This window comes from Benincasa hispida, chromosome 9, assembly GCF_009727055.1.
Source record: "Benincasa hispida cultivar B227 chromosome 9, ASM972705v1, whole genome shotgun sequence".
NCBI lineage: Eukaryota > Viridiplantae > Streptophyta > Magnoliopsida > Cucurbitales > Cucurbitaceae > Benincasa > Benincasa hispida.
This window is the reverse complement of record NC_052357.1, coordinates 52,227,547-52,243,949: the sequence shown is the minus strand read 5'-3', so window position 1 is coordinate 52,243,949 and position 16,403 is coordinate 52,227,547. Positions and strand designations below refer to the sequence as shown.

Genomic DNA, 16,403 nt, shown 5'->3' with positions numbered 1-16,403 from the left:
TGAAGTAACGCAAATATTCTCCAAGCATGTTGTTGAAGCATTCGGTCTATACGTCTATTTGAGGATGGTATCTGGAAGAAATATTCAGCATAGAACTTAATATCTTAAACAGTTCCGTCCAAAAGGTTCCAATGAATCTCCCTTCGCGATTACTAACATCTTCGGCGTTGATGAACAATTGGGATCACCTAATAATTTCAAGATGTATTTGAAGAACAATTGGGCAGTCACCATAGCTGTACACATATTCGGCGTTGGGATAAACGTGACATATTTTGAGAACTGGTCGATAATAACAAGGATCGATTCAAACTCCCCAACCTTGGGCAGGTGGGTGATGAAATCGAAGGATACACTCTCCTATGTTCTAAAGGGCATATGTAGGGGCTCCAGCAATGTCGTTAATTTCACCTTTTCGACATTATCTTGCTAGCAGATAAGGCAAGTCTTGGTAAATTATATGACATCGTCTCAGAGACTCGGCCAATAGTAAACTTGTTTTAACAATGTATAAGTTCTCTGCCAACCATTGTGTCCTGTCCATAGCTTTTCATGACACTCTTTCATTAGCCAGATTTGCATAATGGCTGACTGATTACCCTTGGCGTAGAATAAGTCGTCTTTGATCCAAAACTAATGTGTTTTTCTTTCTTTGGCTAACTGCATAACTGCATAAAGGTAACTGATTTGCTTTTTTTTTTTTTGGATTTATTAAATTAATTATATTTATTTTCAAATAGATTAGCTATATTATTTTTAAGTTTTAGATTAGATAATTAATTGAAGGTGAAAAAAGGGATGCAGTCCAGTTCTACTAGAAATTATATGAATCAATAGATAATAATTACAAAAATCGTCTTTTGCATTAGATTAGCAACAATCAGAGTGGCGCAGCGGAAGCGTGGTGGGCCCATAACCCACAGGTCCCAGGATCGAAACCTGGCTCTGATAGAGAAAAGCTTCCTTTTGATATTATTTTCGTCTTTTTTATTTAACGAAACTGAGCCCCGTTGTGGACTTAGAAATACTTTGGTTTGGGCTTAGTTTTGGCCTTTTGTTCAAGTCAAATATTTACTTTCTCTGTTTTTCTTTTCTTACTTTATACGTTTGTTTGTTTATTATTTATTTACTTTTAGGGGGAAAAAAAAAAAATCCTTTTGATCTTAGTTATCTGAGGTTCAAAATATTTCAATTTTGATTTTAAATCTTTAGTTTAGATTTTTCATTTCATCCTTAAAAGTTTAAAATTTTTACATTTTTACTCTTAAAAGGTATCAAATTTTTAGTTTAGATTTTAAATTTTTATAAAAATTTTAGGGATTTCTATGTAAAAGACCTTAATAATAAGGTTAAATTTAATAAACATCTTTATTTATTTATTTAATTTTTTAGAATAACTAAGTCTATTTGCTAACAAGCTCCCATCCACATTCTATTTAACAAAAAGAGAGAGAGATATATAATTAGTGGAATTGATAAAATCATAGAGCATATTGCATGTGGAGATCTTTGATCACACAATATGGGGCCACTTCAGCCACAAAATTGGCCTCCTCTTCTAGTTCGTGGACAAGCTTGTCGGAATGAAAATCGACAAATGGAAGGACAACAATTTTATGGGAGACCAGCATCACTTCTACCACTAACCTATCAAGCACAAACATAGAGATAGTTATTGATACGGATCGATCCAATACGTCGATTCGTCAATTTCTAAAAAATTAAGATATGAATACATTTAAAAATATGTCATTTTTTATATATTTTTTAAATATACATATTTCTAAAAAGCGAGGATCTGATACATTGAAGATACATTTTTTTTTTTCTTAAAAAAATCTAGAATATAGATAAACGAAGAATTTCTTCATTAAATTATTGTTCCAAATGGTTTATATTTTAGCGAACTTTTTGAGACTCAAATGTGAAGATGAAAATTAGGTTTGGTCTTTTAGATGAACTTGTTTTTTACTTTAAAAAAAGGTACGCGTAAAAATAAATATGTCAAATCGCGTGTCAGATACGTATATGAAAGTATCGGTATCCGATACGTGTCTGATACAGATTATTTGTCTCACATAAAGTATCTGTACTTCATAGCCACTAAGGATTACCAATACATGCACAACATTAACATTGTGCAGGACATAACTAGGTAGGGATCGGAAGAAGAAGAGAACGGCGTGAAGAGCTATTGAAGGATGATGACGAAGATTCCAAATCATGTTGTATACACACACTTCTATGTATAGGAGAGTTTTGTTTTCAATTTTCAAATATATATGTATGTGTTTATTTCAAATAATATGAGAATTTCATCTATCTCAATTTATATGGAATATTATGATAAATCTTGCCTTAGTTGTATATAAACCGAATTTAATAAATGATATTTTAAAAAGTAAAAGATTTAATTGATGAAAATAAGGGGAAAAAACTATATCGTGAATTTAAGAAGAAAAAAATTGAAAAGATTAAATTTCTCTAAAATTATATGTAAAGCTTAAAGAGATGTAAGGGTAAAATAGACATTCTAAAAAAATTTAATGGACATATCAAGTGTAACACGAGGGCTAATAAAACTAGTATATATTTAAAGAGATTTTAGACTCGAACTACCATCCTGGACATTAAAAAACTTTAGAACAAAAAAATTTAAATTAATATACCCTTAATTAAATTTAAATATTAAATATCTAACATGAAATTTAAAAGTAATGAAAGAGATAATGACTAAAGCTATATGTTGGTGCTAAAATTTGGACAAGGAAAATTTGTTTGGAGGGAAGAAAAAAAGTGACATGCAAAATAAACGGAAACCTACACCCGATATAGTGCTTGCCACACCCAGACCAATACTTAATTCAGAGAGTGAGAGAATGCAAAAACTTTAGAAATTCGGTGTGAGAATTGACCTATTTTCTTTGGAGCTATAATGATGTATTCATAACCATAGACAATTTAAGATATCATTTATAAAGTTTTGAAGTTACATCAAGATAACCCTTTAACTCATTGGGTTGGTCATGCAAGGGGCACGCCTCATTACCTATTTTACTAGCTCGACATCCCCTAGGCCTATTTTGGTCATAAGACAATATTCTTGAGCTAAGACATGTGCAGGTATGTCCTGTTAGACATTTTGTTAGGCTTCGCCTCGACCAAGGCCGAGGACAAGCACACTGGCTTAGACCAAAGCCCAAACCAATTCTCCCCATGCCTATTTTGGTCATACGATGCTATTTTTAACTCGAATCTTATCATTTTCTTTATCATGTTTTGTGTCATTTATGCTCTATGATTCAAAATTATTCGCAACATTATATATATGTTTTATTTTATTAATTTATAATGAAAATGATATGCGTTGGATGTAGTTAAAAATGTTTGAAACATAATTTCATAGAGTAAAATATAAATTGGTTGAATTAATATAATATCTTTATAAATACGAGTCATGAATTTTAAAAATAATTTGAAGAGATAAAAGGAAGTAACATATTTTTATTTATATATGATTTTGGGTAAAATAAACATTATCAATAACTTTAGCAGCGATATACACTTGATAGTTTTTTTTTTTTTTTTTTTTTAAATAATAATTCAAAGCATATTGTATCTTTTAAGACATTTGTGGAATTTTATGGATTTGATAGCTATTATTATTATTATTATTATTATTTTATTTTTTTCAATAAAAAATTTAACAACTCGAAAGAGGATAATCTCCAATCTTGTTTTAAAAAAAATTACTTTTAACGATTCTTTTTTACTTTATCATAATATTAACCCTAAACATTTAATTCAAATGGAATGAACAAAGAAAAAATTGGTGAAATAAAGTTTTAAAATAATCTTAAGGCACATTAGAGGGAATTGTTAAGCTATATTTACATGTATTTTAAAATCAGTAAGCAATTATATTTTTTAAAATGAAAAAAATAAAATAACATAGAACTATTTAAGCCCCGTTTGGTATAGTTTTTGGTTATTTAATATTAAGTCTATTTCTCCACATTTCTTACAATGATTTGTATATTTAGTAAGTATAACGGTTGAATTCTTAATCAAATTCCAAATTCCAAAAACAACTTTTTAAATTTTAAAATTAGACTTCATTTTTCAAACTATGGGTGAAAAGTATATAATAAAAAAAGAAATTTTGGAATGAAAGTTGTGTTTATAGGTTTAATTTTAAAAAACAAAAACAAAAAGTATATAATAAAAAAAGAAATTTTGGAATGAAAGTTGTGTTTATAGGTTGAATTCTTAATCAAATTCCAAATTCCAAAAACAACTTTTTAAATTTTAAAATTAGACTTCATTTTTCAAACTATGGATGAAAAGTATATAATAAAAAAAGAAATTTTGGAATGAAAGTTGTGTTTATAGGTTTAATTTTAAAAAACAAAAACAAAAACAAAAAATAAAATAATTACCAAGAGGCCTCACTGATAGAATCTTCCTTTAGTTGGAAAAAAATTTATATTCATATAATATGATAATAAGTTATTTACAATTATTTTAAGGAAAAACTCCATAGTTTTTTTTTAAAATTATGTTTCAATTTGCTAATTCTTTATTAATAATTAAAAAAAAAAAAAAACAAAGGGGCTCCATCGAGGAAAAAAAAATAGGTACACAAAATATTAAAGGATATGATAACAAAATAGGAATTATTTAAAGATCTAATGACAAGAATATAAAAGTATGAAGGATGTGATTGAGAGGGCAAAATAGTAATTGTAGAATATATTAAAGATAAATGAAGATGTTAAAAATTATTCTCCTCTCATGCTCCCCTCCATTTAGGCGTATAACTTAAGAAAACAATGAAATATATTTTAGAGAAAATTGGACAAATAGCTAAAATTGAAAGACATTTTTAAAAATAGCTGATTGTATTTTTCTTTGCAAAAATAGCTAAAAAAATAAATTTATTAATTTATTAAATACTTAAATGTACAGAAATACTCCTACTAAAAAAACTACTAATACAATATTCAAAACAAAAATAACCAAATGGAATCCATAATTCTAAACCTAGCTAAATTAAATAAAATCAAAAGATAATTAACACATTTAAAAATGCATTTTCTGCAACATACCAACAGAAAAAAGAAATTAAAAAGAATTTGTAGCTTCATCATTATAGGCTCTATATGCTCAAAAACAATATTAAAAATTCTAATAAATATAAGAACACACTCATATGCGCTATATATGAAAAAAAAGTGAAATTATTAATTAAATATAAAGTGCACTATGCTTAATGCAAGAGTATTATTGTTGCATACGTTCAAAAAGATATAAAATTATTAATTTTCAACAAAAAAAAGAAAAAAGAAAAAAGAAAAAAGAAAAAAGAAAAAAGAGTGAAACTATTGACAAATATAAAAGTACAAATATTCAATATGTAATGTAATAATTGAGTCATGTCTTTCTTACTAACGTTCAGTCTCTCTATATCAACTGTAAATTCTTCATCACATGATGATGACTCTGCCGTCATGGCTATAGATATTCACACAAAAAAGAACTCAATAAACATCTTGCTTCTTTTATCATTTTCACCAGTATATCTTTATGAAATATTAGATACCAATACTCAATTAATCGAATTTGAATCAACCAAATTTAATGCAATTCAATATTGATCATCTAAAATGCTTCAACCATAATTTTTTATGCCATAAATGTTCCTTTTCTTGGGGGAGACTTTACAAACAAAATTTAACTAGCACAAATTTCGCTTTGAAAGTACAATTTCACAAATTGTCCTCTTAAAAGTTTGAAACTTACCACAAATTGACTATGTTGAATTACATTTAAACATGAGCAATATTTTACATCAATTGATGAATGTAGAGAATGGGCAACAGGTGGATTAGTTTAAATTTAATCATCATTAAAGAATGAAAAATATACTTAAATGCTACTTGGGTTGCACCTATCTTTGTAATGCATGGGTAATTGTCAAATAAAAATGGTTATGTGACAATTTTTTCTCAAAAAAAGATTTTTTTTTTCGTGTGGAAAGGAATGAGTAGCGTGGAGTTAGGTTGTACCTAATCATTGCTCTTTAAACAACATGGAAAATTGATAGTCATTCCTTGAAATAATGGGTGATAAAAAAAAATTATCGGTTGAAAAAATTAGGGTCGTTTGGTAGATAATCTAAAAACAAAATTTTAAAAATAAGAGATAAAAAAAAAAGTTCTATTTGATGTTGTTGGAATATCTTGAATTTATTTATTGGCGTTTCAAACAACCAAGTATGGAGAATCTAGAAAACCAAGTTCGAGCCATCCAAAATCCATGTTCGAACAACCAAGTACGGCCTTGAATTTATATGTATAAAGGGTAAAAAAAAAGTAAAAGATATATGCTTTCAATACGAGAACCTAAAAAATCCATGTTCGAGCCATCCAAAATTCTCGAGATGCCTTTTGTAAGGATATCCTAGTATGCTCTGAATGTTGGGACATTCTACATCACCACAAAATAAATGTGATATTCTAGATACCTATCACGTGAGAATCTTGTTGTGGTTTTAAACAATAAAAAGGTGAAATGATTAATGATTAATGATGATTAATAGAAGTATAATGAGGCTTTTGTATGGAGGATCTATTCTAGAACAACTTTATGACGGATGACTTGCACATCATCAAAGTATGAAATCAAACATTTTGATTGCGTCAAATCCCACTATTGCAGTTTTATAACGTATGACATTAAGAATGACTATATCTATCATAGCCCTAAATGCGATCGAGATCGAGTTTTTCCACCTATATTTATGGAATAATCGTAACAATAGAAATGAGATTGTCATAGAGCTAGTCATTGTGTCAGTGCAACACATGACCATCCTTAACGCCATAAGTTATATGAATATTTCACATGGAAAATCCTAATATGTGATAAAAATGTATGGTTATCACAATCGGGGTAGGGTTACAGTTGAGATGTCATCCCTAACACAATTAGTTATAAAAAGTGATAGTGGTATCTAGCCTAAGTAAAAAATTAGAATTCATACTTTTGTAATGGACATATAGACGTTCTCGAAGAAGTCATCTATACAAAAATCTCGAAATAAAGTCAAATAAATGTCACTGATCGACAATGTGTCGATTGGAATAACGTACGGAACCCCAAAATCTCCGGATTAAGTGCCATTTTGGAGTTATATTTACAAAAATGAAGCTATTTATTTGCCTTATTCATTTCAGTTTTTTGAGAAACTGAAACTACACAATTTACAACACAAAATTGATCTTTTTGTTCTTTCATTCAATTTAGTCCTTATAAAAGACGGAAATAAAGTTTTTTTTTTTCATTTCATTTTTATTTTTTTAAACCAATTAAGTGTTTTTTTTAAAACATCATTAATGGTTTTTTCATCTTTGATATATACATGTCTATGTTTTATAAAATTTTTGTTTATCTTATTATTACTAATTTATGTAAAGTTCAAATATTATTAAAAAAATATTGTAGTGTTAAAGTAAGACAAGAGATGACATTCTTTCAAATTAAAATTTTTAGAGTTTTTTTTTTAATAATTTTAAATGTTTAGTAAAAGATCCATTTTAACCAAACTATATCGATATTTTAGAATTTATAATTGTATCAAAATTTAAGAATTATACTTAAATTTTTTTTTAATATAAATTTGTACGAGTTTTAGTTGCATAATAATTACACTAATTTTGTATACCTCAATTTTGGAGTTTTTTTTTTTTTTTTTTTTTTTTTTTTTTTTTTTTTTTTTTTTTTTTTTTTGAAAATTTTTAAGAAAATATTGTAGTTTTAAAGTAACCATTTCTTGAAAAGACTACATTCTTGCCAGATAATTTTTTTTTATTATTTGGTAAAAGATTCATTTTAAATTAAAATACATCCGAAAATTTTAAATTTTAATTGTAATTAAAAAAATATACTAGAAAAGTTGTATATAATTTTTTATGAGTTGGACTTTAAAAAATTTTAAATTTTTTTGCTATTAAAATTGTCAATTTGTTTAATATCGGAGAATAGTGTAATTATGCAATTCAACCTCATACAAAATTACTTTAAAAAGAACTCATACAAAATTATATAAATTTTTTATAGTAAAACTTTTAAATTTTGATAAATTATAATTTCTGAATTTGGGATATATTTTGATTTAAAATGAATATTATAAAAAGAAAAAAACCTCTAAAAAATTAATTTGAAAGTCACCTCTTCAAAAACAATTACTAAGACTATAACATTTTATCTGATATATATTAATAATAAATTTAGAAACTTTCAATATTAAGAAAAAAAACTCCCAAATTCAAGTGTAAAATAATAGTATAATTATGCAACTTTAACTCATAAAAAATATATAAATTTTTCCAGAATTATTTTTAGATTTTGGTACAATTATAAATTCTAAAATTTGAATGTATTTTGGTTCAAAATGAATCTTTAATTTAATAATTTCTAAAAAATTTAATTTGGAAGAATGTTAATTTTTTTTTTTTTTTTTATCTTACTTTAAAACTACAATACTTTTACCAAAATAAATTTAGCTCAGTAGTATTGACATGTGTTCTGATCAAGATATCCGAGGTTCAAACCCCACTACAAGAATTTTGGTCTTTGGCCACTAATAAAATGTCGACAAATCTTAAGAAAAGCATGGACAAAGCCAAATATGGACAAAGCCTTTTGCCACACAGCTAACGTCGGCAAAAAAAACTTTTTGCTACAAAATTTTGTTTATGGATAAAACTCGTGTTTTTGTCCACGCTTTATGCATGGGCATAAAGTCTTTCTGCCAGCACAACGATTTGCATTGAAAGCGTAATTTCTTCCCACACACAATCCGTCAGTAGAAATGAAGATTTGCCCACGTAATAGTCTTCTTGAACCGAAATTGTATTTCAGCCCACACATGATACATCAATAGATAGTGTTTGTTTCATTTTTGTTCATGCACAAAATGTGCCAAAACTTTGTAATTGCAAACATATACAATGCATGACCATCATGTATTTTAGCAACTCAAAAAACGTTGGCAGAAACCAATTTAATTTGTTCTACATTTACTATTATATTATTATATGCTTCAAGATCAATATTCAAATAAAAAATTTAATTTTCTGTACCAAAATATATTCAACATTGCAACAACAAATTTAGAAAAGGAAATGTATTCAACCATTAATTCTTTAACCAAAATGTATCATCCGAACAAGAATTTTTTAGTTATATTAGATTTGTTACATGAGCTATTAGATTTCATTTTGGCATTATCAAAATGAACAAAAGAATATTAATACACAAAAATTGCTTAACTCAGTCAGATGGTGTTTGCAAAAGAGGTCATTTTCGGCATCTTCAAAATATATAAACTTGAAAAAGATATATTAAAGTCAAATAAGCACACGTTCAATCTTATTTGTTTAAAATGAATCATGTATCAAAATTGACAAAGAAAATTCATTTGCATGAGTTTCAAGTCACCACATACTATATACTCATTCAAAACCCATCAAAAGTGTCCAAAACATCCATATTAAAGTGCATGTCCTCGGAAAAACAAAATTAGTTTTCAAAAACTTTTTAAAGAGTGCCAAATGTATTTTAAAGCCTAAAATGAACCTAATTCCATGATTTTCAAGCCCGTATGCTCTACACAACCCAAAATCTATAAAATTGTCATAGAAGCAACAACATAAAGAACCTAGGGAATATTACCATATTTTAACTTGTAACTAACTTTACTAACTCACCATGACAATACTATACAACAAAACCAAAATTTTTAATTTTAACACATGTTCAAAGAACGTTCAAACAACAATCTTCTCTCAACAGAACTACCAGAGTTTCCAGAACACTAATACCCAAACCAAGTACTTAATAAGATTCGAAAAACATATCAAAACTGGCAAGTTTAAACTAATTAAGAAATCAAACCGTAAATTTAATGGAGGAATTATTTTTCCATTTTAGATTTCTTAAGCAACCGGACCAATCATCCTAATTAAACAAATTTAAGATGAAAAATCATACTATCCATCCCAAATGAGATATTTATCTATCAGTTATATGCTTGTCTGTTTCAAGAGCCATATAACGATTGTGCATAGAAAAAAAAAATGAATCAACAAATGGAAAAACAACACAATATTGGATCAAAATTATAACTCAATAACACAAAGAAAACCCAAAGATAAAACATCACGTAGAAAAGAAGTTGAATAACAAAAGGGAATACCAAACATGCAAATGGATTTGGTCCATGAAAATCAATGGTTGAATAAGACAGAAATATACATAATTACAGCATAAATCCCCACCATCACCCTACACTTCATTTTGAGAGAAAGGAGACATCATCACCATACACTTCATTAAGGTTTCAAAACATTTTTTAACCAACAAACACAAGTCAAATAACACACATACATACAACAATTTTAAGTCTTGTTTGGTAACTATTTTTTTTTTTTTTTTTTTTGAAAATTAAGCCTATATCATCAACATTTCTTACCATGGTTTGTATCTTTCTTAAGTACAATGGTTGAATTCTTAGCCAAATCCAAAAACAAAAACAACATTTTGAAAGCTACTTTTTTCCTCAAAATTTGGTTTGGTTTTTTAAACTATTGGTAAAAGGTAAGTAACAAAAGGAAGAAATTTGGAGGTGGAAGTAATGTTTATAGGTTTAATTTTCAAAAACAAAAACAAAAAAGGTTACCAAACGAGACCTTAGCTTTTAAAAAGTTATTTTTGTTTTTGGAATTTGACTAAGAATTCAACCATCAAATCATCATAAGAAATGAAGAAGAAATATACTTGATTTTTAAAAACAAAAAACGAAATAGTTACCAAACACTTCTCCCAACGCTTGAAATCGTCGGAAAATGGTGGAAAACGTGTCGGGAGATCAACTCCCGACAACCCTTTATTTTGTCGGGAATTATAGGAACTCCTGAAGGTCCCTTCTGTGCATCGGGAGTTCCTGTAACTCCCAACGACTTACCACTCGTCGAGAGTTCAATATTAATATTTAAAATAATTTAATTTGTAAATTGTAATTTTTTTAAATTTAATCTGAATAACCTGTAAAACATAATTTATCAGCTCAAACAGATTCATACAAGAAATAAAACAAACAAACAAAATCCATACTATTCTTTATTACCTAAAATAAAGAAAAGTTACAAATAATACACAAAAGAAAGACATAAAGACATCGTCTGGAACACAACATCTTCAGCAATCGTCAAACTTCATCTCCGAACAATATTCTACAACAAAACAAAAATATTCAAATGTCATAAACTTTCAGAAACAAACAAAAAACTCCACAACATGTTCAAACTTCATAAACACGCAAAAACTCCAAGTTCAATGGCAAAACTAGCATAACGAAACTCTACCCACCTCCTAAAGGAGTAAAATAATATGCAATGGAAGAATTCAGAATTAAGCACTCTAATTACACTTAATTTGAGTTTTAAACATGCTACACAAGTGAAATTTATAAGAGGGTTTATACTATACATTACCTTTGAAGAACTCTCCACGAATTCAGCTGGATATCCACGAATTTGAGCTTGAATCTTCAAGTAGACCACCACCAAGATCTTCTTTACTAAACTTAAGCAGGAATGTGTGGTGGAAACACTCAAATTGAGCTGAATTTTGGATAAACTTTGGTGGGTTTCGAGGGTTTTCAGACTAGTAGTATATCAGTTTCAAAAACTTAGATCTCCTCCCAAGTCTTAGCACGAAAGTTTAATTTAAAAACCAATTTCATGCATGGAGGATGTCTACATGTAATACAGCTCCTATTTGGGAGTTTAATTGAAGAGGTAAGTGGAATTGGGTGATAAAACACCCAAATGAGTTTAGTGGATTTTTCCAAAGTTGGAAAAATCCACTAACTCAATTAATCAATTTTGTAATGATTTTCTTATTTAAATAATTTAGTTTTATAAAATTAATTCAAAATAATTAATTTAAATAAAACTAAATTCAATATTTAATTAAACCTTTAAATTAAATTAAATTATTATTAATTTAATATCTTAATATTAAATTAATAAAACATCAATTCCACCAATATGATTCAATTTCATATTATTAATATTTAAATCATAATTTAAAAATTAATTAATTCTTCTATTTCGTTTAATTTCGATTAAATTAAACGTTTTAATTGTATCGTATACAATCAATTTAAAAACTCTAAAATTAAATTTGAACATTTCAAATTCATAACTCTAGTTTCATCCATTAATACTCAATTTATTAATCCAATTTATGAGCTAATAAAGGGATTTAATGGACCTACATAGATCATGAGCTTCAATGATTTGTAATCAATTTGTTAAAATTCTTTAAACCAAATTGATTACTATTCGTTAACTATCAAGACATACTACTATAGCTTGATAGTTGCACTCTCCTCACTGTAGATGTATTTCTGTCTATTGTAACCATAATCGGTAAGTCGATCCTTCACAGGTCGTTCATATTTACAATTGGGTCAAAAGTCACCGTTTTACCCCTATGAATACATCTTGCTTCTTAAACTCCCACTAACCCTCTATTGAACAACTGATATATAATACCACTTATGAATCATGTCCCTCTCTACCACGAGAGGCGGGGCCCTGTTGTTCAAGACCAGGAATTAGCACTTAAGAGAACAATCTATTTGTTAACCTATCTATCCAGTATTATCCCCAAAATGGGAGGCTAATTGAGTAGTGTTGTTGGACTACTCTCACCTATGCAGATCAAAGGATAATTTAGAATAAACAAGAATTCATAGTTAGCTTAGGATTAATATCGAGTTATCTTAGGTTATTTTAGTATGAAATAGTCAGTTTTAACAGTAAATGGTCCTTATAAAGAAAATGACTATTTTAAGTTTCAGTCTTATGCAAACTCATTGCATAGGATGCCCCTACTCACATGTCTCTACATGAATGATCTGTGGATCACATCATCTGTATCAACATACAAAATGGGCCGCATCCAATAGTGTTACTAGGATGAGATACACAATTTCATCCATATACTTATAGACCATTTAGGTTATATACTATAACTTGATCCTATTTATGTCAATACATAAAGTTAAAGTATTCATACTATAGCCATCAATTTGTTTATTGGATTTTTATAATAAAATGCAATATCAACAACTTTATTGAATAAAATACTCAATAATATTTTATTGATAAATAGAATGTTTAACATGAAATTTACGAACTGCGAGTTTTAGGACATTCCCAACAATCTCCCACTTGGATGAAAACTCCAGTGAGAATAAACATACAAATATATACAATGTTTATAATGTTGAGAAACATAGAGGGAAAATACAATAAACTAGGGCATTTAAAATACCATAGAGATTCTCCCACTTGCCCTAGATTATGTTGCTCGTTGTCCTAGTCCAACCAGGTGGCCCTCAAATACTTTAGCCGAGAGGGCCTTCGTAAATGGATCAACAAGGTTGTCTTCTGAGGCTATCTTCGTGACGACCACATCTCCTCGGTCTACTATCTCCTTGATGAGATGGTACTTTCTTTCAATATGTTTTCCACGTTTGTGACTCCTTGGTTCTTTAGAGTTGGCAACTGCACCACTATTGTCACAATACAAGTGGGCAGGTGCATATCTGGAACTACTTCCAAATCTGCCAATAATTTGCATAGCCATACTGCTTTTTTAGTGGTTTCACATGCAACTACGTATTCTGCTTCCATCGTGGAATTAGCAATACAACTCTGTTTAATACTTCTCCAATCTATAGCTCCTCCATTAAGAGTGAAAATTGATTATAAAGTAAATTTCCTAGAATCTACGTCAGTCTGAAAATCAGAATTAGTGTATCCAGTAAGGATCAAATCCTTAAGTCTATACACAAGCACATAATCTCTCGTTCTACTTAGATACTTGAGGATGTTTTTTTATAGCAGTATATGACTGTGTCTTGGACCAGATTGGAACCTACTAACCATTCCAACTACAAAGCATATGTCAGGACATATACATAACATTGCGTATCTACTACTCTACCACGAGAGGGCGGGACTCCGTTGTTGAAAACCAAAAATCAGCAATTAAGAGAACAACCTATCTGCTAACCTACGATGGGTAGGAGTGAATTCCATCTTGCAAGGCTATATACCCAGCTATCTATCCGATCTTATCCCAAAATGGGAGGTTTATTGAGCAGTGATGTTGAACTACTCTCATTTATGCAGATCAAAGGATAATCCTAAATAAACAAGAGTTCATAGTTAATTCAAGATTAAGATCGAGTTATCCTAGGTTATTTTAGTATGAAATAGTCAGTTTTAATAGTAAACGATTGTTATAAAGAAAAATGAATATTTCAAGGTCCAGTCTTATACAAACTCATTGCATAAGATGCCTCCACTCACATGTCTCTACATGAATGATCTGTGGATCACATCATCTATATTAGAATACAAAATGGGCCGCATTCAATAGTGTTACTAGGATGAGATACCTAATTTCATCCATATACTTATAGACCATTTAGGCTATATACTATAACTTGATCCTATTTATGTCACTACATAAAGTTAAAGAATTCATACTATAGCCATGGATTTTTTTTTTTTTATTGAATTTTCATAATAGAATGCAATATCAACAACTTTATTGAATAAAATACTCAATAATATTTTACTGATAAATAAAATGTTTAATATGAAATTTACGAACTGAGAGTTTTAAGACATTCCCAACGCTCATAAACATCCAAAAACCTACAAGTTCAACTCCGAAATGATTATAATTGAACTCTGCCCACCCCTACAACATTCAAGCTTCATAAACATCAAGCTACACAAAAAAAAAAAACTCAAATTTCTCCCTAAAACAATCTAACCAAACTCGACTCACCCCTCACAACATGTTCAAACTTCATAAACATCCATAAACACACAATAACTCCAAGTTTAACGGCAAAACGAGTATAACTAAACTCTACCCACCCTCCACGACATTCCCAACACTCATAAATATAAAAAAAAAACACACAAAAAAACCTACAAGTTCAACTCCAAAATGACTATAATCGAACTTTACTCATCCTCATAACATTCAAATTCATAAACATCAAACTACACACCAAAAACTCAAACTTTCCCCTTAAAACAAACTAAACCAAACTCGACCTACCCCCACAACATGTACAAACTTCATAAACATCCATAAACACAAAAAAACTCCAAGTTCAATGATAAAACTAGTATAACCAAACTCTACCCACCCCTACAGCATCCTCGACGCTAATAGACAAACACACAATAACGACAAAAAAAAAAAACACATCAAAATCCAGTTGTTTGGCTACATAACTGCAAGATAGCCAACAATTCTTTATCATAAAGCTACTAGTAATACATAACTATTTTGCTACCATACCTGCAGGATAGCAACATATAGACGACTAAATAATGAAGTAATCATACATAAATCGATGGCCCTCATCTCTGTGATCGTATCATGTCTTCAATCATTTTTTTCATTTGTCTTGCATGATTCTCTCTTATTTGTTTTTTAATGTCTTCAAATTCTTTAATCCTTGATTGAGACTGTTCGACATTGGTTCTTAAATCCCTCGCCTTCCTACCCGTTCTTTGTGTAGATGACGTACTTGATGAGCTGCTACCCCTTCTTGACTTAGGTTTAAGGCCCCAAACTGTTTTGAATATCCAGGTCGTCTACCCATAATCATCTCACAGGTTTCATCTACTGTTAGTGGTTGGGAACCTTCTGGAGTAGGGTTAGATTGTAATTCTAACATTTGATTCTAGACATATTAATTAAATGTGTAAGTACAAGCGACTGAAATTAGAAATGAAAAACAAGACAAAAATAAAATAAAATTGGTTACATGTGCATTTTCAGCTGCCTAATTCATGAACTTGCCACCTTTAGAGTGTGTTTCCCTAAATAGGTCAATACGTCCTATTTCTCTACCTTCCTTTGCCTGCAGCTCTGATTCAATTTGCAGGAATGACTTCGATCCGCTTATGTGGTTGAATGGTAATTTCTCTCTATTCTTCCTGTTCATCTCTGAAATTTCCTACATTCGAACAAAAAAGAAAAAAAATATATTATATAATAATAAATGAAGTAAATGATACACGCCCTAAATTATTCTAATATGAAACGCTTCACTCTCGAAGTGTTTACACAAAAAATACAAATCTTCTGGTCTATTCTTAAGCTAACTAGGCAAGTTAGCACGTACTTACTGAGAGTTGCTACATTTCCTATAATGTCTGTGCAAATCTGCTTTGAATTCTTTGAAGGAGTTTTGCATTTCCTATAATGCATTTTATGTTCTATATTTCATA

The 16,403-nt window shown here is 29.1% G+C and overlaps 1 non-coding gene across 1 annotated transcript; it reads left to right on the top strand.

Annotated features, from left to right (window-relative positions):
- The first annotated feature begins 879 nt into the window (after positions 1 to 879).
- TRNAM-CAU lies at positions 880 to 951 on the top strand. Its single transcript has one exon. It is a non-coding gene; the product is annotated as a tRNA-Met (tRNA).
- Positions 952 to 16,403: the final 15,452 nt, after the last annotated feature.